Raw genomic sequence first — 22,718 nt, forward strand, 5'->3', positions numbered from 1 at the left:
AGATCACAAAGGTAGCGCGGCTGGCATTTTACCATCTCCGCCAAGCCAAACTACTAGCGCCCTACCTGGCCCCGGAACATCTAGCCACAGTGATCCATGCGACGGTCACCTCTAGACTGGACTTTTGTAACTCGCTCTACGCAGGCCTGCCCTCAGCCCTGACCCGGAAACTACAACTGGTTCAAAATGCAGCAGCCAGGATCCTCACAGCAACACCGTGGAGGTCTCATATCCGGCCTATTCTCCACCAGCTGCAATGGTTACCAGTTGAATTCCGGATCAGACTAAAGGTTCTGGTTATTACCTTCAAGGCCATACGCGGTCAGGGCCCAGTGTACCTGAGGGACCGCCTCCCCGCCTATGCCCCCAAAAGAGCTCTGCGCTCTACTACCACCAACCAGCTAAGGATCCCTGGCCCTAAAGAAGTCCGTCTGGTCTCGACCAGGGCCAGAGCATTCTCTGTTCTGGCCCCTACCTGGTGGAACGAGCTCCCAGAAGAGATCAGGGCCCTGACGGAGCTTAAACAGTTCCGCAGGGCCTGCAAAAAGGAGCTCCTCCACCAGGCATTTGGCTGAGACCAGACGTAATCAACAGCGACCAAGGGCCCCTGCTCCCCCCCACCCCCCCTCAGAATTCAATAAATAAACCACCCCCCTCAGAATCCCATCAATAAGCCCTGGACCTGTTTGTAGTACTATATTGTTATACCGTTATATTGTGCTGTTATTTTGGTTACAATTATTAGTTATCAGTTATACATGTTACAGACTGTTTTATGTATTGTTCTCTGTTATGATGTAAACCGCCCTGAGCCTCCGGGGAGGGCGGTATATAAGTATGATAAATAAATAAATAAATAAAAACAGAAAACGGAAGGGGGTTGGAAACAGAGTTGGAGAGAGATGACCTAGCAAGAATTGTAAAATTGGAAGAATCCCTAGGTGCTGAAGTTCAGTTGAAGTTTTGCAGTAAACACAAAGGTAGAATAGTGGTGCTGTGACAGGATCACTTGCTGCTGCTTCTTTATGCCTTTAAACAAGGTATATTCCAAAGGAATTATCTTATGTACAAAGTAGATGCATGTGGCAAACTCAGGAGGTCCCATCGAACAGCTGACAGCAGCCATAAGAATCCATCTCAGCCACAGGCCCACAGGCAATTACTGAAAGAACGTGGCAGCAGCATATGCAAGTGGGGATATGCAGGCTGTACTATCTCAGAAATGGAGGCCTGGAAGTATTTCAGAACTAATTACATTAGATGGTGTTGGGTGCAGAACAGATTTCAGGGTGCAGGAGAGGCTACTGGAAAAGGAAATTGCCATACATTGCTATACTCTCCCTTTGAAAATATAAAAGCTGATAGTTAATCAGTTCCCTTCCCCATTTTCTGTTACAACTATGTCACCCAGTCATTCTGTGATATCTATAGCCAGTCAGGCAGTGTCCTATTGATCTATGGCAATAGACCCTACAGCAAATGAGCATTCATTTGATCATGAGTCATTCAGGCCTATGTGCAAAAGCAAATTGGTTCAAGAATGGGGACACAGGAGTGTGGTGTGAATAGCTAGCAATTAATGGCTTGCTCACACTGTCCACCCTCCACCCCCCCCCCCCCCCGTGCTTCAGGTGATAATGTTCCTATTTTGGTTTTCAATAGCTTCTTTCAAATCCTCACCTATATAAAATATCCTCTCACCTCATGTTCAAAGAGCCTGACTATATTTACCTCCTTTCACTCCTTCCCCTTCTGTGGGCTAGTTACCACTTTTTAATTTCAGTGCCTTTTACACTGGCCCTTTAAAAAGCTGTGAAAAACTGTGGAGTCTTTTTCTGACCCCCCTCCAACCTCTCCAAATCCACCATTGCCTGCAGTCTGATGCTGCCCAGGGAGAGCTCATCGCCTCTCTTTGTTCGCTTGTCTGGATGCATTAGCTTCATTTTGGTGCTTTTTGTGGAGGAGGAGGAGGAGCAGTGGAATGGGCAAGAAAGGGTCTAATGAGCTCTTAATGATCCAGGCCCTGGCTTGGGCAGGCAGGGAAGGTGTTCTTTCATATGGCATGCTGTCAAAGGGATGGGAGGTTGTTGTGCTGAAAAACACTCCGTGTTTAAAGGCAGCCCCAGGAGTAACAAAATTGTCCACTCCCAACTCTGTAACTTGCCCTTTGAGATGGTGTAACCAGGTATTTAACATTCTGAAGTAAGAAGGATTGGATGCCCTGCTGCTGGATGCCCAGAGAATATGAAATAAATATGCAGCATGAATTCTTCAGGGTAACTGAAAGCAATAAAGTCAGAGGACCAACATTCGCAACCAGTTCTGTGAAATATTACAAACTTCTTCACTGGAGAACAGAAATTAATGCAGGGAACTCTTTTCCCCCTGAGCTTCTGTTTGGTGTAGAATTTTCTTGCTAAGAATTCTACAATTTGTCTTCAACCTTCTTTGCTCAGAAGAACTGGTTTTAATACCATGCTCCTAACGAGTTCCAAAGCAGCTTACAATTGCTTTTCTTTCCCTCTCCCCACAACAGTCCCCTTGCGTGGTAGGTGGGGCTGAGAGAGTTCTGAGAGGACTTGACTGGCCCAAGGTCAATGTAGAGGAATCCGAATACAGGGCAGAATATAAATCCTATAATTAATAAACAAGCAAACAAATAAATAACCTGGTTCTCCATATTAGAGTTCTCCATTCTTAACCAGTACACCATGCAGACTTGAAGTTCATTCCAGCCCTCAGCTGACAGAGGATGTATATTGAAGATATGTGCAAGAGTATGCCAGATCAGAAGGGGAATGTGCTGTTCTCACTGTATACATTATTGGTGGGGTGTAACTATTGTTGACACCATGTAATCATTTCTGGTTATTTAAAAAGTTGAGAACTCTTTTGAATAAGCAAAAAGTATTTGGATTCTGGATTTAGAAGTACCTCAGTTTATTCATTCATGTCAGAGAATGTCAAATGGTGAGTTATTACTGCTCCTTGTATATTTACAAGAAAAGAGCATTCCAGATGTTAAGCAAGCCTTGAATAATCGAAAAACAGAATGAGACTGAAAGCCTGGAAGCCTGGAAGCAGAAATTAGGGGTGCATCATCATGCTGGTTTCTGTCAATAGAATCGGGGGAAATGGAGTGAAAAAGGAGAGATCAGAATAATGATAGCATGAAAAGACACTGTGTGAGGGAAAACTAAGAGGGTTTCTAGGAGTATCTTAGAAAATAGATAGAAAAATCTGATGTTACTGACATTCATGCTCTGTTAACTGGAAAGCTGACCTATAATTGATCAAAATTTGTCTAAGGTTACTTAATGGAGGTATATCAGGATTGCAAGATGGTGATTTCACACAATTTAGGTTTTTAAAAATGTTATGTCTGCATATCATATATATTGCCATGTTCACACAAAATTCTAAGACTCAACAAATCTACAATGACATTTTGTAGGAAAAATAGTAAGGAAGAACATGACCTGAGTAGCATTGGTTTGTTCAGGTAACATACCAGCAGAAGGGGAAGATGCTAGGGGAGCTTCAAAACAGAGACAAGAGTGACTTCATTTAAATTACATCTTCCTCCAACATAAGTTTGGCCAGCCCTGTAGGGGCTCATCTTTCAGTGTGTAAATCCACCAAGATAAAAACAGTGGGGAGACTATTACTGGGCTGGATGATTCTTGCTGAAGAATTTTGCAGTGAACCATCCCAGTGTTCTGGTATCTGCCCTATATTCTTTATCAAGGTTTCTCCTCCAAAGTTTTAATCTGTTTCTGTATTTTGGCCACTCCAAGAGCGTTAGAGTTACAGATAAGCCCTACCAGATGCTTGCCAGCAGAGTATGGCATATAGAGAGCTCTCTGCTCTACCTGAAGAGATATGAATAAACTTTTTAAACCATTGGATAGAAAGTTCCTTGTTAAAGTTGCTTGCTTTTTATGGCTTTTGATTTGTATAGGCATTGTGACCTAAATTATAATAAAAGCCTGACCCTGGTTGGAGACTGTGATTGTTGCCCCTGTGAACATGTAGTAGTTTTCAGAGTCATGGGATTACAGAGCTGGATAGCTATACAAACAACTCAAGCAACCGCTCAAGGCACCAATCAAAAGTGGGGGGAGATAACAGAAATAACACACCCGTTGTCACACCCTGCATTAGTGCCATTGCCGATAGGTGTCCAAAGCACTAATCTTGTATACTATCCAGATTTTACATTAAATTTATTTATGTGTTTGGCAGAGGAGCTTCCTCTGCATGCTGCCTTGGGCCCTGGTTTGGTGGCACAAGACTAGGTTGCATTTTTCTCTCTCTACATCTTCTGCCACTCACTTGGGATACGGCCGAAGACAAACTAGCTTCACAGCTTGTCTTGTGGTAGTTGCTTGGACATACCTGTGATGGGCATTACTCAGTCACATGGTGATTACACCCTCTTTGGATTTATTTATTTATTTTCTATCCCACACATTTGCTACTGAATGCATTAATCACTGAATCCCAGAGCTTTTTGATAACTGAATGCTCTCGTAAAACATGTAATCTTTGCAGGGAATCAATCTCTTAATTTTCCTGCTAATAAATAGTGAATGTATTAATTAAACCTTTCTTTTAAGATAATCTGATAACTCTAGATTGATTAACCAAGGCTTTATCATGAAGCAATATAGACAGTTGCATACCTCATAGGAATTAATCCTATATAAGCATATATGTTATGAGCCTCTTTTGGTGCAGAGTAGTAAGGCAGTGACATGGTGTCTGCCCATGAGGTTGGGAGTTTGATCCCAGCAGCCGGCTCAAGGTTGACTCAGCCTTCCATCCTTCCGAGGTCGGTAAAATGGCAAACCACCCCATATTGAGTCTGCCATGAAAACACTGGAGGGTGTCACCCCAAGGGTCAGACATGACCCGGTGCTTGCACAGGGGATACCTTTACCTTTACCTTTAAGCACATATGTTATTCCCACTCTACCTAAATTAACTTTTAGAAAAAAGATTAAATTTCAAAGCTTCTCACTCAAAGTTTTGTCAAGAAAGGGAAAAGCAGGGGTTATAGGATATTGATTGATTTGATTTGATTTATAGGTTGCTGCTTCTAGACCAGCCAACTCATGGTGACCTATAAATCCAATAAATAAATATGTGAGGGTTGCTTGAAATGGGGACCTGCAAGGACTTGCAGAAGGCATCTCATTTCCCCCTCCTCCACTATTTCCTCTTCCCCTTCCCTAGCAGCAACCCCCCCCCATTCCCTTTCCCCTGCTTCTTCTTTCTTGCTTCCTGCCAGTCAACCTGCCTTTATCTGCCGTTCCTTAATAACATAGGACGAACCTTGCTGTATTAGAACAGTGGTCCATCTACTCCAGCATCCAGTTTCATTCAGTGGCAAAACAGTTCTTCTAGAAGTCATACAGGCTGAATCTTCCATGGACATGGCTTGGCACTGATATTCAAAGGTTTGCTGGTTCTGAGTGTGGCAGTTTCCTTCAGTCACCATTTTATTATTTATTTATTCATTTTATTTATTAACCACTATCGAACTGGTTGGCTTACAGTGGTTTACAACAGTTAAAAACAATAAAACATAGTAAAATACAACCCCATTTCACCTTAGATGAATCCCTCCCACCCTGCCCAACCCAACTCCATGATCCCATCCTGATCCCCAGGTGGATGATTAGATGGTTACAGCTAGTAGAAACTGGTCGGAGAAGGGGTCACACAGATCTTCCTTAACCTTACCTCAGCCTGGTGGAAAAGCTCTATCTTGCGGGCCCTGCAGAACCATGATAGCTCCATCAGGGCCTGTAGCTCTTCTGGGAGCTTGTTTCACCAGGTAGGGGCCAGGACTGAAAAAGCCCTGGCCCTGGTTGAGGCCAGGTATAACTCATGTGGACCAGGGATCACCAGGGCTAGTAGCCACTGATGCAACTATCCTCCATGAATATGTCTAAACTCCTTTTCAATCCATCTTTACCTGTGGCTGACAGTGCATACTCTGGCAGAAAATTCCACATTTGAATCATTCATTGTGTAAATAAATATTTCCTTTTGTTCATCCTGAATCTACTGCCCATCATTTATATCCTTTCTCCACAATGGGGACCCCCAGCAGCTTACATCATTCTATTTACTGCCATTTTAGTCCCACAACCACCCTGTGAGGCGAAGAGAGTATCTAACTGTCACCAGCTCACATGTGGAGTCTCTCAGGGAGCAGTCCTCTGTCCAATCCTATTTAATATTTTCATGTGACCTCTTGCTCAGCTAGTGCGGAGGTTTAAGCTGGTATGTCATCAATACGCAGATGACACATGGCTCTTCCTCCTGATGGGTGGCTGCGCTGATTCTCCCCACAAATCCTTAGCCAGATGCCTGGAAGTAGTGACAAGGTAGCTCAGAGTAATCTGAAACTCAACCCTTCAAAGACAGAGGTCCTGTGGCTAGGCAGGAAGGGTCCAAATGAGGAAATGCTCCTACCCAACCTGGATGGAGTGCAGCTAACAATAGTTCACTCCACTAGAAACCTGGGTGTGATCCTTGATGCTTCCCTCTCCATGGAGGCACAGTAGCACAGTAGGCTATCTACTATCAATACCAAGCCAAGCTACTAGCACCCTACTTGGCTCCAAAACACTTAGTCACAGTGATCCATGTAACGGTCACCACTAAAAGAGACTTCTGCAACTTGCTCTATGCAGGCCTACCCTTAACCTTGATCTGGAAACTGAACTGGTCCAGAATGCTGCAGCTAGGATCCTCACAAATACACCATGGAGGGCACACATCCGGCTAGCACCCCAACAACTCCACTGGTTCCCAGTTGAATTCCAGATCAGGCTTAAGGTTTTGGTAATCCCCTTCAAGGCCATCTGTGGTCTGCGTTCAGTGTACCTGAGAGACTGCCTCCCTGCCTATACCCCCAAAAGAGCGCTACACTCTGCCACCACCAACTGGCTGATGATCCCTGGAATGAGCTCTCTGAAGAGATCAGGGACCTTCCCGAACTCCCACAATTTCATAGGGCTTGTAAAAGGGAGCTCCTCCACCAAGCATTTGGTTGAGACAGACAGGCCAAACAACATCTGCTGGCCCTAAATAAAAGAGTAAGCCCTGTCGGGGAGGAGTTAGGGCGGGCCCGGTCTGGGATAAAAACTTGGAGGGACCAATCAGGAGCCATGAAGCGGCTCCTGATTTGTCCCTCCGAGTGTCCATCCAGGGCCAAGCCGCCAATGGGGAGCTGCGTAAAACGTGGCTCCCCATTGGCGGCTTGGCCCGGCCTCGCCAGGCCGGCCACAGACTCACCTCGCAGATCGCCCTCGCAGCCCGCGGGCTAAGTCCTCTGGCCCTGCCACTCGCTCCCGCCTTCTGCCGGGCCCGGGCGCTCCTATGCGCCAGCGAAGGAGCGCCCGGCCGCGGCAGAAGCCGCACCCCCCAGCCCCAACGTTCTCCCGGCAGAAGCCGCACCCCCCAGCCCCAACGTTCTCCGGGCAGAAGCCGCACCCCCCAGCCCCAACGTTCTCTCGGCAGAAGCCGCACCCCCCAGCCCCAACGTTCTCCCGGCAGAAGCCGCACCCCCCAGCCCTGGCAGAAGCTGCACCCCCCAGCCCTGGCAGAAGCCGCACCCCCCAGCCCTGGCAGAAGCCGCACCCCCTACCCTGGCAGAAGCCGCACCCCCCAGCCCTGGCAGAAGCCGCACCCCCCAGCCCCAACCCCCACCCCCCAGCCCAACATTCTCCCGGCTTCTGCCGGGCCCGGGCGCATGCCCCAGCTCCAACGTTTTCCTGGCTTCTGTATTTAAACATACAACGGGCTTTAAATCTAGTAATAAAATAAAGAAACAAAAATAAAGTCCCTCCATATAGTTGTATTTAAACAAAGAAATCCCAGGGTAAAATGCCCCATTTGCTTTTTTAAAAAAGACCAGAATGAGGGCCGCACTGAGGAGAATTTCTCCCCCTCACCGGTGAAGCCGTGAAAGAATAAACAGCTTGAGGTAAGGACAGCTCCTCTTAACTACTGATATTAATGCTTATCAGATCACTTGACAGGGAAGCAATACAATGGAACCACAAGAAATTAAGGGGGCTGCTTCTGCTGGAAACCAACCAATCAGCAGAGACCAATCAACTGATCAATCAAACAAAGGGAGGGGGAAGAAAAAAGTCTCTGTGATCAGCCCCTGTGAAAACTGTTTTTTTCTGGTTTTCAGGGTGCAGATTACAGCACCTGGGTTAACACTCTTTCCACTCAGGGGGAAATGACTGTTGTAGATCTCTGGCAACATCTGAGTCTGAATTGAACAGAAAACAGCAGGACTGAGAGCGAAAGAAACATATGGGTGCGGATTCAGCCCTGGAAAGATATTTGTGGAAAGACCTTTCTTTTTCTGTCCATGAACCCAGTCTCTGTATTTAAGTAACTATATTGATCACTGTCTGGGGGCAGCAGAGATGGAGACCAGTCAACTGCCAGAGGAGGACACAGGCAGCAAAACTCTGGTGAACAGGGGGTGGTTGCCAACTTTGCCAGGGTATCCATCACTCAATGTGGAAATAAGGCTAGCATGCCCTGCCTTCCCTGAGCCTCAGCAGAGCATGGAGGAAGCTGACACAGTTTGGAAAAAGCTGCAGGCAGGAGCACTGGCAGAGGAGAGAGGCTGGAGGCTGGGCTGGCAACCCCTAGGACCTAACCATTACATAGGCTAACATATCACTAATCTTTCTGATTTGTGCTTTCTAAATGTGTGAAATGATGTTTTTCTGAGCATTTGCTGATAGACACTATTTTCACTGGGGATTTTTTCTGGGCACTGAAACAACTGTGTGGCATTCCTCTTTTTGTTCAGAGCTACTTTGGCATATAATCACCCTTTTATAATTCATTCTAATAAATAATGGTATAACTATTTTGGTTTGCCTTTCTTCAGTTCAAGGATGAAGAAAGGAAGAGTAGCTGACAAGATACCTGAACAATTTTATAAACAAGATGCAATCAAGCTCAGGGTGCCAGGTACCACTGGCAACTCGAGTGGGGGTCAGGGAGGGAACTTACCAGCAACAAACTGTAGCCCAGACCACTATTGCAAGCAATGCAGTGACAGCACTTCTGGCACTCACACAAATGATGCCATCATGTAGTGGGTGATGTCAGATGGTCTGGAATTTGGGCAAAAACAGCATGTTTGAAGTTGTTCTGACCATAGACTGTTTGTCCAAATATCAGAGTGTTCCTCTTGTCACTGGCACTTTGATCACTTCTGATGCATTCTGGAAGTGAAGTCACGTTGCTGGTGAAAGAGGCCTAGGCTGCTGGTTAAGTCCCCATGCCAGCCAGCTGATCAGCATCAGGGGGAGGGGCCCCAGAGCAAGGTCAAGCCTTTCATGTCAAACACATGCTACAAATAAATTTCACTTTGTAGCATACATGATTAATACTTCTTTCTTTCACAGCCATAGAAGACTTCTGGTGAGTGGCAGCAGTTAAGGGATGTAACTTCCATCAGGCTGCCCTGGGTGGCCCAACAAAGGATGCAGAGGATGTTCCTCTAAACTGTTGGACTTTGTCGTTTAGCAAGAGCCAGCCACAGACTGTCAGTCAAAGGGTTAAACTGTTCGTTTACACTTGTTACTAGTGGGACAGGCAGAGTGGGTCAAATGGTCAGTTTTCAAATGTAAATTTCCTAGCTGCCCGGCCATGGCCTGACTCTGGTTTGTCATGTACACAAGTTTGGTAGGAAGAGAAAGAATTCTACTTCCTCCCATTGTCTGAGAAGCTTTCTGCTTTAGGCAGAGAAGCAAATCCATCTTGAATTTCCACCATGTAACAACTAAGGTAGAGGGCTCCTGAATGAGCTGTAGGTAGCAATGTATTTTTTTTTTGTTTTAACTTCCAGATCCCTTACCCTGTTTAACTAGTAGTTTGTCTTTTTATGTATAGTAAATCTGCTTTGTCTAGTCTCATTATTTATACAGTCACTCTACTAATTTTTACTACAGTAACTCTGCTAAGGGAATAGATTTTTCCCAATATAAACTACCTAAGACAGAGGATTCCAGGAACACAGTAAATGATGGATGGTCTCTGGTGCCAACTGGATTGAGGTGGATCAGCCATTCTCATATTGTTAGATCTTTCGGCCGCATTTGATGTGGTCAACCATGAGTTCTGACAACCATGTCTTGCTGACACAGGGATATGGGGAACAGCTATTAAGTGGCTGACCTCCTTTTTGGAGAACAGGTTACAGAGAGTTGCAGTGGGAGATGAGTTGTCCGACCCCTTTGCACTACCATGCGGGGTGCCACAAGGCCTTCTCTCCCACCTTTTTCAACATCTATATGCACCCTCTTGCCCAGTTGGTCTGGAGTTATGGGCTGGGTTGTCATCAATATGCGGTTGACACCCAGCTCTATCTCCTGGCTGGATGTCCCCCCAGAAACAATTGCCAGCTGTTTGGAAGCAGTAACTGGATGGATCAGGAAGAGTTGCCTGAAACTCATCTCCCCCAAAATGGAGGTCCTGTGGCTGGGTAGGAAGGAGTAAGATCAGGAAGCACACCCTCCCTGCCTGGATGGTGTACAACTGACATCTGTACCACAAGCCAGGAATTTGGGAGTGATTTTTGATACCTCCTTTTTCAAGGAGGCTCAAATCACTAAGGTAGCTTGGATGGCATTTTTCCATCTGTGGCAAACCCGCCTATTTGTCCATGGAATACCTGGCCACTGTGATCCATGCAATGGTCACTTCCCTCCAGACCTGATTATTCATTATGCTGACTGGTGGGCTGTGCCTCTAGCACATCTGTTTACAAAAATCAACCAAACAGGACTAATCCAAGATTCATGGCTAAATTCCATCATAACCCCAATATATAAAAAAGGAAAAATTGACCTTCGGAGTAACTATCTCCCCATCAGTTTATTGTCAGCCGTAGGTAAGCTCTTTGCAAAATATCTGGCCACTAAACCTATAAGCTGGACATCCAACAATTACATCATAGGGCCAGAGCAAATAGGGTTTAGGAAGGCATACACTACCTTAGATCATTGTACTGTTTTAGCTTTTTAAAGCCAGAAATACACCAAACCTAAGAGGGGCAAATTATTTGTTGCCTTTATTGATTTAAAAGCAGCCTTTGACTCAGTTTCCAGAGAGAAACTCTGGATAAAATTAAACAATCTAGACATAGACCAGCGTCTACTCTTTCTATTAAAACAGCTCCATCATAACAACCATTGCTAAGTCAAATATTCTGCTGAGGGAAATTTAACACCAAAAATCCAAATAAACATAGGAGTGAAACAAGTTTGCATCCTTGCCCCTCAGTTATTTAACCTTTTCTTAAGTGACTTACCCTTCTATTTTAACAAAGTTAATGGTCATCCCCCCATTCTTGGCAAAAGGCCCACTCCACTTCTTTTATACGCAGATGACACAGTTATCTTATCTAGAACTCGAGTTGGCCTAATACACTATCTCCAGTCATTTGGAGATTACTGTAGTGACAATCAACTAAAAATAAACTTTGAAAAAATGAAGATCATGGTATTTGCAAAGACCCAATATAAGTTTCCCTGGATAATAAATGGTAAACATATAGAACAGGTAAATCACTACAAGTATTTAGGCATAAACTTTTCTTTGTCTAAGGCCGGGTGATGGCCCGGGGCTAAGATCGGACCCCTCTCCCCGGAGGGGGGAGGCCAGTACTAGACTGACCTGGTTCCCCAGATTGTTCCACCCTATGCCCAATTATCCATCCGTTCCCTTCTGCTCATCCAGTGGGCCTGTACGGGAATAGTTTTTTAATCGCCATCATTGTGACTCAGTCATTATTTTAATGGGGTTTTAATGGGGAATCTTAATGGTTAATATATTGTATTTGTATTAAAACATTGTGAACCGCCGCGAGCCGGTTTCCGAGAGCGGCGGTCATACAAATCAAATAAATAAATAAATAAATAAATAAATAATAACAGTTGGGCCAACCATAGAGAAAAAACAATCAAATCTGCAAAAGGCCAGTTGTCCCTTTTAGCCAAGTTTTATCATCAAAAAGGCAACAAAAACCTTCAAGCAGCCATTAAAATCTACAATGCCAAAATAATTCCTCAGATTCTTTATGGAATCCCAATATGGATGGATGCATTTAATAATAAATTAGAGAACATCCAATCTTTCTTTTTCAGAAATTTGCTAGGAGTCCCAAACTGTGTGGCCAATCATACACTTGTCGCAGAACTTGGCCAACAGAGTCTAGAAGCCCGGGCTTGGTTTCAGTCCTTTAAATACTGGTTAAAAATTCATTTCCATGCTCAAACGGGTAGTTTGTTAATTATTCTAGTGACCCTTATTCTTTCAGCTGGCTGGGCAAAATGTCAAAAAAACTTCAAATTATGGGTCTGGACATCTCATTTCTTAGCATGCAAGATGAAAGGATGATACTAAAGCTAATATCACAGAGACTAGGAGATCAGGATACACAGATTCTGAGCTCCTCTAATAACAGCGTTAAAACAATACTAAATGTGGATTAAAACAATACTAAATGTGAGGGACACAGCAACTATTATAAAAGTAGCAAAGTTTTTACTGGCAATTTTAAATGAAAATCTTTTACGATAGATTTTACATCTGGAACTGTTTGAAAATTTCATTTTATGCTTTGCAATTTTATGCCAAGGTACTCTGAATCTGAATCTTCCAGGTTAGACTTCTGTAACTCGCTGTATGTGGGCCTACCCTTATCCTTGACCTGGAAATTGCAATTGGTGCAAAATGCGGCTGCATAGGTCCTTACCAGATCTTCCTGGAGGGCTCATGTTCAGCCGCCATTGAAATAACTTCATTGGCTACCAATTTGCTTCCAGATCAGGTTCAAGGTATTGTTTTTGACCTTTCAAGCTATACACAGCTTGAGCCCTACTTACCTATGGGACACCTACCTCCTTAGGCCTCCACAGGGCACTTTGCTCTGCAGGTATGAATCTGCTGAGGGTCCTGGGGCCTCGGGAGGCATGCCTGGCCTCTGCCAGGGCCTTTTCAGTCCTGGCTCCTACCTGGTAGAATGAGCTCCCGTATGAGCTGTGGGCCCTGTCAGGAATCTCTGAGTTCTGCAGGGCCTGCAAAATGGAGCTCTTCTACCAGGAATTTGGTTGAGGCCAGGCGGGGCTCCCAGGGTGTGTGATTGGGTCCTCCCCCTGTTGGGAATGCAGATTTGAAAGGAAAACTCCACTATGTACAAGATGATAGTTTATTCAAACAGAACTCTCTGGACACACATAGACAAATCTAACAAGCACAGGTCAAACCCCAGCTCTTATCCCCCCAGTTTCACGCCTTACCCAGACCCGTTTAGATTCACATTTCATCCAGACACAATAGTTAGAAATGCAGGTGCAAGACCTAGGAGGCCAGCCAGACAAGATAACAAGCAGAAGCAGTGACCTTGGAGAACAGCGCCTAATTCTAAGAGCGATACAGGAGTACAGAATATATTCCAAAGTGGTTACACATAGGTTCAAAGTACAGCAATCAATCATGGCAGAAACCTTGGGATTCTGACACCCCCGGCTCCTGTGTGGTGCTAGACTGCACCGGGACCGTATGTCATTCTTTTCTGCCAGCTACAACTCCATCTGCACCAAGACTGATGCCCCGGAGTGCGGGGAGAGACTTCGCTTTAGGTCACACTGGATACCGCCATTTTGTCTGAAGTTGGGGATTGTTTTTAAGGTGTTATTAATATTGTATGTTTTTATTGGATATTGTTGTATTTTCTTTTCTGTGAATGGCCGTGAGCCAGCTTGCTGGGAGCGGCAGTATATAAATGTAAGCATAAACAAACGAACATATAAATAAGTTCTTCCTGAATCCAACATGAAGGAAGGCATGGTCTCTGCATCTGCACCCATCCTAGGTAGATAGAATAGATGAGGACTCTATCTCTCTCCTGCACTATATAGAAATGTAGCTCCTTAACAAACTACATATATTACTTTGAAAAGCCTAAAAAAGTCTCTGTGTGGTTTGTTGTTGCATGCATTCAGACCACATCATCAGCTTTTGCTGCTGCTGTAAGTCTAGTGTACTCTGCTAATTTTAGGGAATGTTGCCTAAATATTCCAGTGCTGCAAAAAGGATGTGGACAGAATAGAGCAGGTGTAGAGGAGAGTGATAAAGATGATCAGAGGCCTGAAGACCAAGCCCTAATGAGGAAAGAGTAAGGGACTTGGAAATGTTTAATCTGGAGAAGAAGAGTTGGTTCTTATATGTCACTTTTCTCTCCCCGAAGGACTCTCTTACATTCACCTTCCCTTTCCTCTCCCCAAAAAAGACACCCTGTGAGGAAGGTGAGTCTGAGAGAGCCCTGACATTACTGCTCAGTCAGAACAGCTTTACCAGTGCTGTGGCAAGCCCAAGGTCACCCAGCTGGCTGCATGTGGGGGAGCAAGGAATCAGACCTGGCTCAAAATATTAGAAGCCGCCACTCTTAACCACTACACCAAACTGGCTCTCCACTTTACAGGACACTTTCAGTATCTTGGCACATAATGCAAAATATTTGGGCAACCACCTTTTATCCTTTACAGACTACCTGTATCAGATCCTCTTGAATCGGACAGCTGCCCTTTTCAGTCATCCAGCTTATCACGGTGTCCCTCTACAGAGGGAAGCCCAGATTTGTCACCAACAGGCCATCCCAAAAAAGAGCTGTAGTCAAGCACAATTGTGATTTCAGCTTTCCTTTCATAAAACATATTTTTATGTTTCTGAGCCCAATGAGTAAAGAACGTCTTCATGCTAATAAACAACAATCAATTCCTAATCCCATTTCATTCAAATTATTATTTGTTGTTGTTAGCTGCGAAGTCGTGTCCGACCCATCATGACCCCATGGACAATGATCCTCCAGGCCTTCCTGTCTTCTACCATTCCCTGGAGTCCATTTAAGTTTGCACCTACTGCTTCAGTGACTCCATCCAGCCACCTCATTCTCTGTCGTCCCCTTCTTCTTTTGCCCTCAACCGCTCCCAGCATTAGGCTCTTCTCCAGGGAGTCTTTCCTTCTCATGAGGTGGCCAAAGTATTTGAGTTTCATCTTCAGGATCTGGCCTTCTAAAGAGCAGTCAGGGCTGATCTCCTCTAGGACTGACCGGTTTGTTTGCCTTGCAGTCCAAGGGACTCTCAAGAGTCTTCTCTAGCACCAGAGTTCAAAAGCCTCAATTCTTTGATGCTCGGCCTTCCTTATGGTCCAACTTTCACAGCCATACATTGCAACTGGGAAGACCATAGCCTTGACTAGACACACTTTTGTTGGCAGGGTGATGTCTCTGCTTTTTAGGATGCCGACTAGATTTGCCATAGCTTTCCTCCCAGAAGCAAGTGTCTTTTAATTTCTTTGCTGCAGTCCCCATCTGCAGTGATCTTGGAGCCCAGGAAAATAAAATCTGTCACTACCCCCATATTATTGCCAATAATCCCAATTTTGGGGTCTATCGATCACGTGAGTGCATTTCTGACATTTGGGGATGAAAGAGTTAACTTTTCCCACTTCGCTGTATTCATATGGTTGTTAAATTTCAGTCATTCTTGATTTCAAAGGTTTGTGACTGATCATATTACAGGGGTCTCTCAAAGTCTCCTCTGTGGGTCTGAATTTCAAATATTTAGTATGGGTTGCTGGACTGAGATCACAGGATTCTGAGATATGAATTATATTTTCTTAAGGAATAAAAACATACCTCTGTTCTTTGAATTCCCAAGTAACAATAGTGACTCATGAGCTCTCTAGGTAGTGTTCTGGTTTTTGTAAAATTGGAAGCTAATCCAGAATGAAAAGTAGGGCAGGAAGGGAACCTCATATTCCCACTTTAAATTTGGATTTGTGCCTCTGATCCATACAGACGCATGCAGTCACATAAAAACCATACCATAATGAAAGAAAATTCTGCAGTGTGGCCTAGCATGTTGCTATAGTAACAATGAAGTAGTAGTAATAACGAAAACCAGACCTGGGATTACCGTTCTCTCACTCCCATCACATGTAAATTGACAGACATGACTGAGCTTCCCCTATCCTGAAGTAGTAACAACCTCATATCCTGAAGAGCCTCAAATTATTGACCTGGGCAGATTATAATCTGTTTACAAGCTATGCACGACTTGGGTCTGGCCCATTGGGCTGATTTGGTCATATCTCCCTGTATGGAAGTTGATCCATGTCTTGTGTCTTGGACCTGCCAAATACTTAATGAGTTTAAGAAACAGGGCAAGAGCAAACCTGAAGATCAGAGGCTTGCATGGGCTTCTTCCACCTGAGTTACATTTGGCTTGTAGTAGAAGAATTTACAGACATAAAACAAATGGCATGCTGGCTTTATAGATAATTAACTCAGATCAAGGAATTACTTGGAATAATTTTCCAAGGAAAAAGCAACTGTGTCAAGCATTTTATTTCTATATACCTGGCTGGTTTTGGGAAGGAAGTGAAGCACCTTTTTATGACAGCAGGAATTGTTTGTATTGTTATCAGGAACTGCCAGCTCCAGGTTGGGAAACACCTGAAGATTTGGGCCTGGGGGCTAGAAAGGACAGTGAAGAATGTAATGACTACATCCAAGTTTAGGTGCTTGCTATAAACCGGCATGCAATATTGGCATAGGATTCTATTATAAACAACGTTTGCTAAATATTGGCAGTCAGATGTCAGAGTTTACCCAAAGACTGAAACGGAGTGTCTAACTGAGAAGACTCAAAGTTATGGGATCAGATCTTCACAGCTTTCTAAAAAAAAGAATCAAAATTGTAGCCACACAGGCATAGATAGAATGATATAATTGTTTCATCCAGCGAAGGTTTTGCCAGTTGAAATTGCCCCCTGCATGTTTTAGCCCTAGAATGACTAATAACAGGCAGAGGGAAGCTTCTTGAAATTGCGTCATGAAAGGATTTAAATCCTTTTCTCTCCCAAGCTGCAATTCCAGTCCAAATCAGGGCCCTTTATTATTGCTATTTTAAAATACTGAGATCTTATTGCAGATCTCCTGGTATCTAAAGACAGAAAAATTCCCTATATGGACTCACAAATCCAGTCTTAGAGCAGAATGAACCATCAGCAATTAACACTCTTTCTTTCCTGAAATCATAGAAGCACCTAAAAATGTTCATTGCACTTGTCATTGGGAACCAGTGCCATTTTCCATGCAGAGTATAATCAAACAAGTTGCTTGCTTCTAGTTACAGGAAGAAGTGCATAATCTTATTGGTAAATTTATGCTGGGGGATTATTCAAGAGGCTTTTCTAGTGGCGGTTGACTGCACTAGAGCCAGCCCAAAACCAAGTAAGCATCTTGTGGAGCCTCAGACATGAACAAAAATAGCAGGGTTTAAGAGGTTATGAGATATAGGAGGCACAGGGTGAAAGGTTACTATTTAGAACTCAGATATATTCATGATATGTTCAGATATATTCTGCTGAACTAGTTAACATCTATTGTAAGCTTCCTAAGGCCTCAGATAAAGGCGGCACATAAATCTGAAAATGAATAAATCTAGGATAGCTCATACCTATGGCCTAAGGCCGTGGTCCCCAACCCCCAGTCCGGGGACTGATCCTGGTCCATGGATCAGTCAGTACCGAGTTGCGGCTCCTCCTCGTCCTCCTCCCCGGCTGCTGCCTTAGGGGCTGCCCTGCCACTCTGCTGCTGGCTCACCTTTGGTGCTCTCCAGGGGCGCCGGCGGGAAAGCAAGTGGAGCAGGGGCTCAGGCAGTGGCAGCGACGTCCTTCGGCAAAAGACTCCCCCTCCCCCCGGGCCTCAGTAAAATTGTCAAGCGTTGACCGGTCCCCAGTAATAAAAAGGTTGGGGACCACTGGCCTAAGGCATCCCAACATTCAGTTCAAGCAATAAACAGCCTTGCAGCTCCTTAAATACAAACAGAAATGTATTCCTGCATAAGTGTTTGTGGATTAGAGACCATTTTGTGATGTGGAATTAACTGGAATTTGGGATTTTTTACACGTAAACCTTGTGGTCATTTGTGAAACCATAAATTAAAATGGCTGCCCTTCTGAAATTATATCATTGTAGACCAAACACTGCCCCAGCAAGGACTGTTTTCATGCTTTTGATGAACTGTCTTCATGCAGAATTTATTCCGATTATATAAGACAATACATTTGCATGCTGGGCATCTGTAAATCTGTATTTGTCATGCCATATGAAAAGCAAATAATAGCATATTGATTTCCTCTAAACTCATCGACGTGTTTCAGTGTTAAGAATAACTGAAATGTTATTCAGTGATGTTCTGCCAACATTAAACAAACCATTATTAACTAATATTATAGAAGTTGACAGCCTTAGAATTTCAATGCTTTTTATAAAAAGTTCATGGTGTTTGATTCAGTGCTGAATGGATAGCTGAGTAGATATCTTTGACTAGGCTATGACTTGCAGTAGTTCTTAAGGGCAAATTCACAGAGGACAGCAGTTAGCCCATGCTTGGAATTCTCACCCCTGATACGCAACCCTGAGCTGCACTAGAAGTAGCCAGGTAGACCTGTATAGAATGCAAGGCACACATCTTTAGTCTTTCTGGGTATACTCAGTGTGGAATGTTTTGAGGCACAAGGGATGCTGGTGTGACAGTCAACAAGTAATCATATTGTTAATAGATTTTAAAGGGTCTGTTGGGATGTAGGTGGACTGTGTTAACTACATGGAACTGGTTCCTGACAGTGTGATCCCATGAAGGATCTCTACAAATAACTGGCCTGGCTAAGGGCAGAGTAGCACCTATCATAATAAAACAAACAAAGTTAAAGACAGACTTCAATTTAATCTGTCTAAATAAGCAGAATAAACTTGCAAGTATTTTCTAAACGTAAAGATATTTTCTTTTGGGCAAACAGTCACATTTTACCACTGTAAATAAATGCTGGGTTTTAAAAAGTCTACTTTACATTTTAAACTCTATGTTGTCACTAGGCCAGAATCTCCGGAAATTATCATTTATTATCATGAATCACTTAAATAAATATTACACACACACCCCTTGCTGTGTAATTAGGCTTATATTTCCTTTACTGGACTTTCCTAAGCTTGCTGGGATCTGCAGTTCCCCAAACCTTAAGAAGTGATTTCCCTTTGCAATGACTATTTTCCATGGATCTATGCCAGAATCTCTCACATATTTAGTGCCTTTATCTCTGGGCTAGCTAGGGCAGGATCCTTCCCCCCGCCCCCGCATAGCTATGAATAAGTCCAGCATAATATAACTTATGAAGTAGGACTAAATGATTTCAACAAAAGTCAATATGCACATAACACTAAAATACACATAGGATAGTCCTAACACAGAATTGTTCCTTTCTATGTCAATTGATTTCAGTGGGCATACAAATGTATGACTCTCTTTAGGACTGCATGGGGCGGGGGGGACACAGGATTCCTGAAGCAGAATTGCAAATTATGTGGGAAATCTGTGATTTTATTTTGGACACATTTTTGATGTTAGAAACAGTTTTTTTTTTTGGGGGGGGGGGTGGTAAAGATTTCAGTTGAAACAAAACTGCTATTGACCTGTAGGGGAAAAACTGTCACTCAAATTGTAACTATATTTCCCCCTACTGGAGCAGTTTGTGTGTGTGTGTGTGTGTGTGTGCACGTGCAAGTGAGTGAGTGAGTGAGTGAGTGAGTGAGTGAGTGAGTGAGTGAGTGAGTGAGTGAGTGAAAGATCTATCCTTGCTCCCATCTCTGGAGATATTTCTGTTGGAAAAACAGCCTAAGGGAGGGTGCTGAGCTCCTGTCCCCACTAAGTGCACATTGCTTAAGTGCTGTGCACATTGTCCACAAAGATGGAAGTGCTAGCAGACATATTAATTCAGAAAGGTCCAGGTTTCTGGGACTGGGAAGACATCCTGGTAATGAGAGATATGCTTTAGCTTTCAAGAAGATCAGGGCTGTCAAGCCAGACAGGTGTTGGGAAACAGAGAAATTGGGTTAACCCACATTAAAACTTTGTAGTTCATTTCAGCCAGTTAGTAGTGGTGTCTTCTCACATTAAGATTGCTCAGACTTCCTTCTGCTTTCAAGGCAGCTTGGTAAATATGAAGCTCATGCTGTAATAAGTTAGGGTTCCCCGAAGTAAAAGGAATAGTTTACTGACCAAATATTCTCATTCTAGCATCCTTGAATGCTATGTAGCTCTTCCTGCCTGCAGCTGCTCCTCTCTAACTGCAAAAGACTATCTGGAAACTATATTCCTTGTAAGGCTGTGTCTCTAAATCACAACAATACTATGGCTGAATCTGCACAGAGCTTTTATTCCAATCCTAGGTCGATTCAGTCCCTGCCGTCTACACTGAATGCAATTTCCATTTTGATTTTGGCAGATTTAAATTTTCTCTCTGCAACAAGCAGGATTGATCCGGAGTGACCCTACCTTTCCCCCACAATCTCTGGAGTGGATATAATCCTCAATATTTGAAAAATCAGCATGAGTAAAGGTGCAGCTCTCTGCTTGTTCCGAACTAACTTGCTGCTTTGAGCCTGCAATGCTGTAGAAAAGCCCTGATTGGCCAGGACATCAATTCAAAGGCTTCCTCATTCCCAGTCTGCAAGGTTTCTCTTAAAGGAGAAGCCCGAACTTCTCTTGGCAGATATTTGCCTCTTGGATTTATTCCCCCTCCTCTGCTGTCTCCAATCCTCTTCCCCCCCCTTCAAGAAAAGAAAGAAAGAGGCTCCTGCTGCACTTGGCTCCCCCTTCTGAGCTTCCCAAATCATGTGCAGAACAGTTTTTGGTTTCAATGGGGGGGGGGAATAGAGGAAGACCCAAGTTCAAATCGATCTGAATTCAGCAGGATCTACAACTGAATAAACAAAGTAAGTGCAGGATCAGCACAAGTCCTATGTTCAATATAGAACAAGGGAGTATGGTACTTCATTATACAATAATATACAACCTGGAATTCATTGCCATAAGGGATGTTGGTAACTTTTTAAAAATTACTTTTTAATACCATACCTTTCTTCCAATAGGGACCTGAAGCAGTTTACATCATTTTCCTCCCCTCTATTTTATAGTGGTTTTGTATAGGAAAATCCACATGGATAAGCTTATTTGGATGAATTGAGACAAGTTCGTGAAGGATGCAGGATATGACAGGTCATCTAACTAGAACCTCTGTGTTCTCAAGTACTTTATCATTGCATGCCAGTTACAAGCCAGGAAATAACTATAACCAATATGCTTGTGAGCTTCCCAGAAGCTATTTCATAGTCAGTACTGGAGACAGAATATTTGATTGGATAGATCTTAGAATGATCTAGTGGTCAATTGTTTATGGTGTAGCAAAAGAAATTCTGTCTTGGATGACACTTATGATTTTTCTGACTGCAGAATGAGGAGGCCAAACCTCTACTAGTATGATGGCTTCTTGTCCTTTCATTGTCACAAAAGAATACGTTCACTAATCATACATCATCAACATCATGTATCTATGAATATTTGAATCTGGAGAATGGAGACATAAATATACAAGACAGATGAGGGGAAAACCTGAGGGGAAAACAACAGATTGCAAAACAAACAAACAAAAACACCTGAAATATGTGTGTGTGTGTGTGTGTGTGTGTGTGTGTGCGTGCGTGTGTCCAGGGGGGGGGGATCTGACAAATGCCAGGTTAACAACTTTCAAAATAAGAGAAGCATTTGCACTTTGAAGAAATGAATGCCCTCTGAGACTTCAGAAGTCATTGTGGGGGAAAATACTATAAACCTTCAAGCCATGGTTGAAGTCTCTTTTGACCTCAAAGTCAAGCCCTGCTCCTCTCTCTCCTGCTGTGAAAGGAGGACTCATTCGGGCCAGGCCTGGGAGCAACTATGAGTCAGCTTGCTACCATTCCATGTGTGCAACCCACCCAGATGTGGTAGTGGCCACAGCTTCATACCATACAACTCACCTGGGCCAAAAGATGGCTAAATTCCCCAAACAGTGAGAGCTCATGGGATAAGTGGCTCCCACCACCTCTGTGCCCATGTGGTGAGAGCTGGCATGGTAGAGGGGGTGCTTCTGTAAACTCCCTGCCCCACATGCTAAGAGCTGGGTGGATGGAAGGGGCTGCTGCTAACTGCCAGCCTCCCACAGCAAGAGCTGGGGGGGGGGGGGCTGTTGCCTCCTTCCCACCTACTTTTAAAGCTGACTTCACCCCTAGTTATAAATAGATTAAAATAATAAAGATTGAGGCAGATAAAGTAAAGATTCATTGGTAAGAGGAAAAGAGAAGGAAATGGGGACAAGGGAAAATGAGAAAATAGTGTGTGGAAGGGGATACAAGGGAAAATGGAATGACCCTCACAAGTCGTAGAGGGTTCCCTTTTTGTAACTAGGGATGTAACACTGCAGGAGCTCTAAGAAGCCTATTTGGATGAACAGAGAACTTCAAGAGGAACTAAGAAAGAAAAGGGAAATGTTCAGGAAATGTAGGGAAGGACAGAGCTCTAAAGAAGAGTAGCTACAGGTTACTAGGCACTGTAGATCAATCATCAGAAAGGCCAAAGCTGAGAGTGAGCTAAAATTGGCCAGGGAAGTCCACTGTAGCAAGAAAAGATTTTTCAGTTATGTGAGGAGCAAACGTAAAGTAAAGGAGGCAATAGGCCCACTGTTTGGTGCGGATGGACAAACTCTAATGGAGGATGCAGAGA

At 43.9% G+C, this 22,718-nt stretch overlaps 1 long non-coding RNA gene across 2 annotated transcripts in view; it reads left to right on the top strand.

Annotated features, from left to right (window-relative positions):
• The window catches only part of LOC143832133 (uncharacterized), a 91,741-nt gene that overhangs the window by 18,463 nt on the left and 50,560 nt on the right, over positions 1-22,718 (top strand). The window lies entirely within an intron of this gene.

Source organism: Paroedura picta, chromosome 3 (genome assembly GCF_049243985.1).
Source record: "Paroedura picta isolate Pp20150507F chromosome 3, Ppicta_v3.0, whole genome shotgun sequence".
Classification (NCBI taxonomy): Eukaryota; Metazoa; Chordata; class Lepidosauria; order Squamata; family Gekkonidae; genus Paroedura; species Paroedura picta.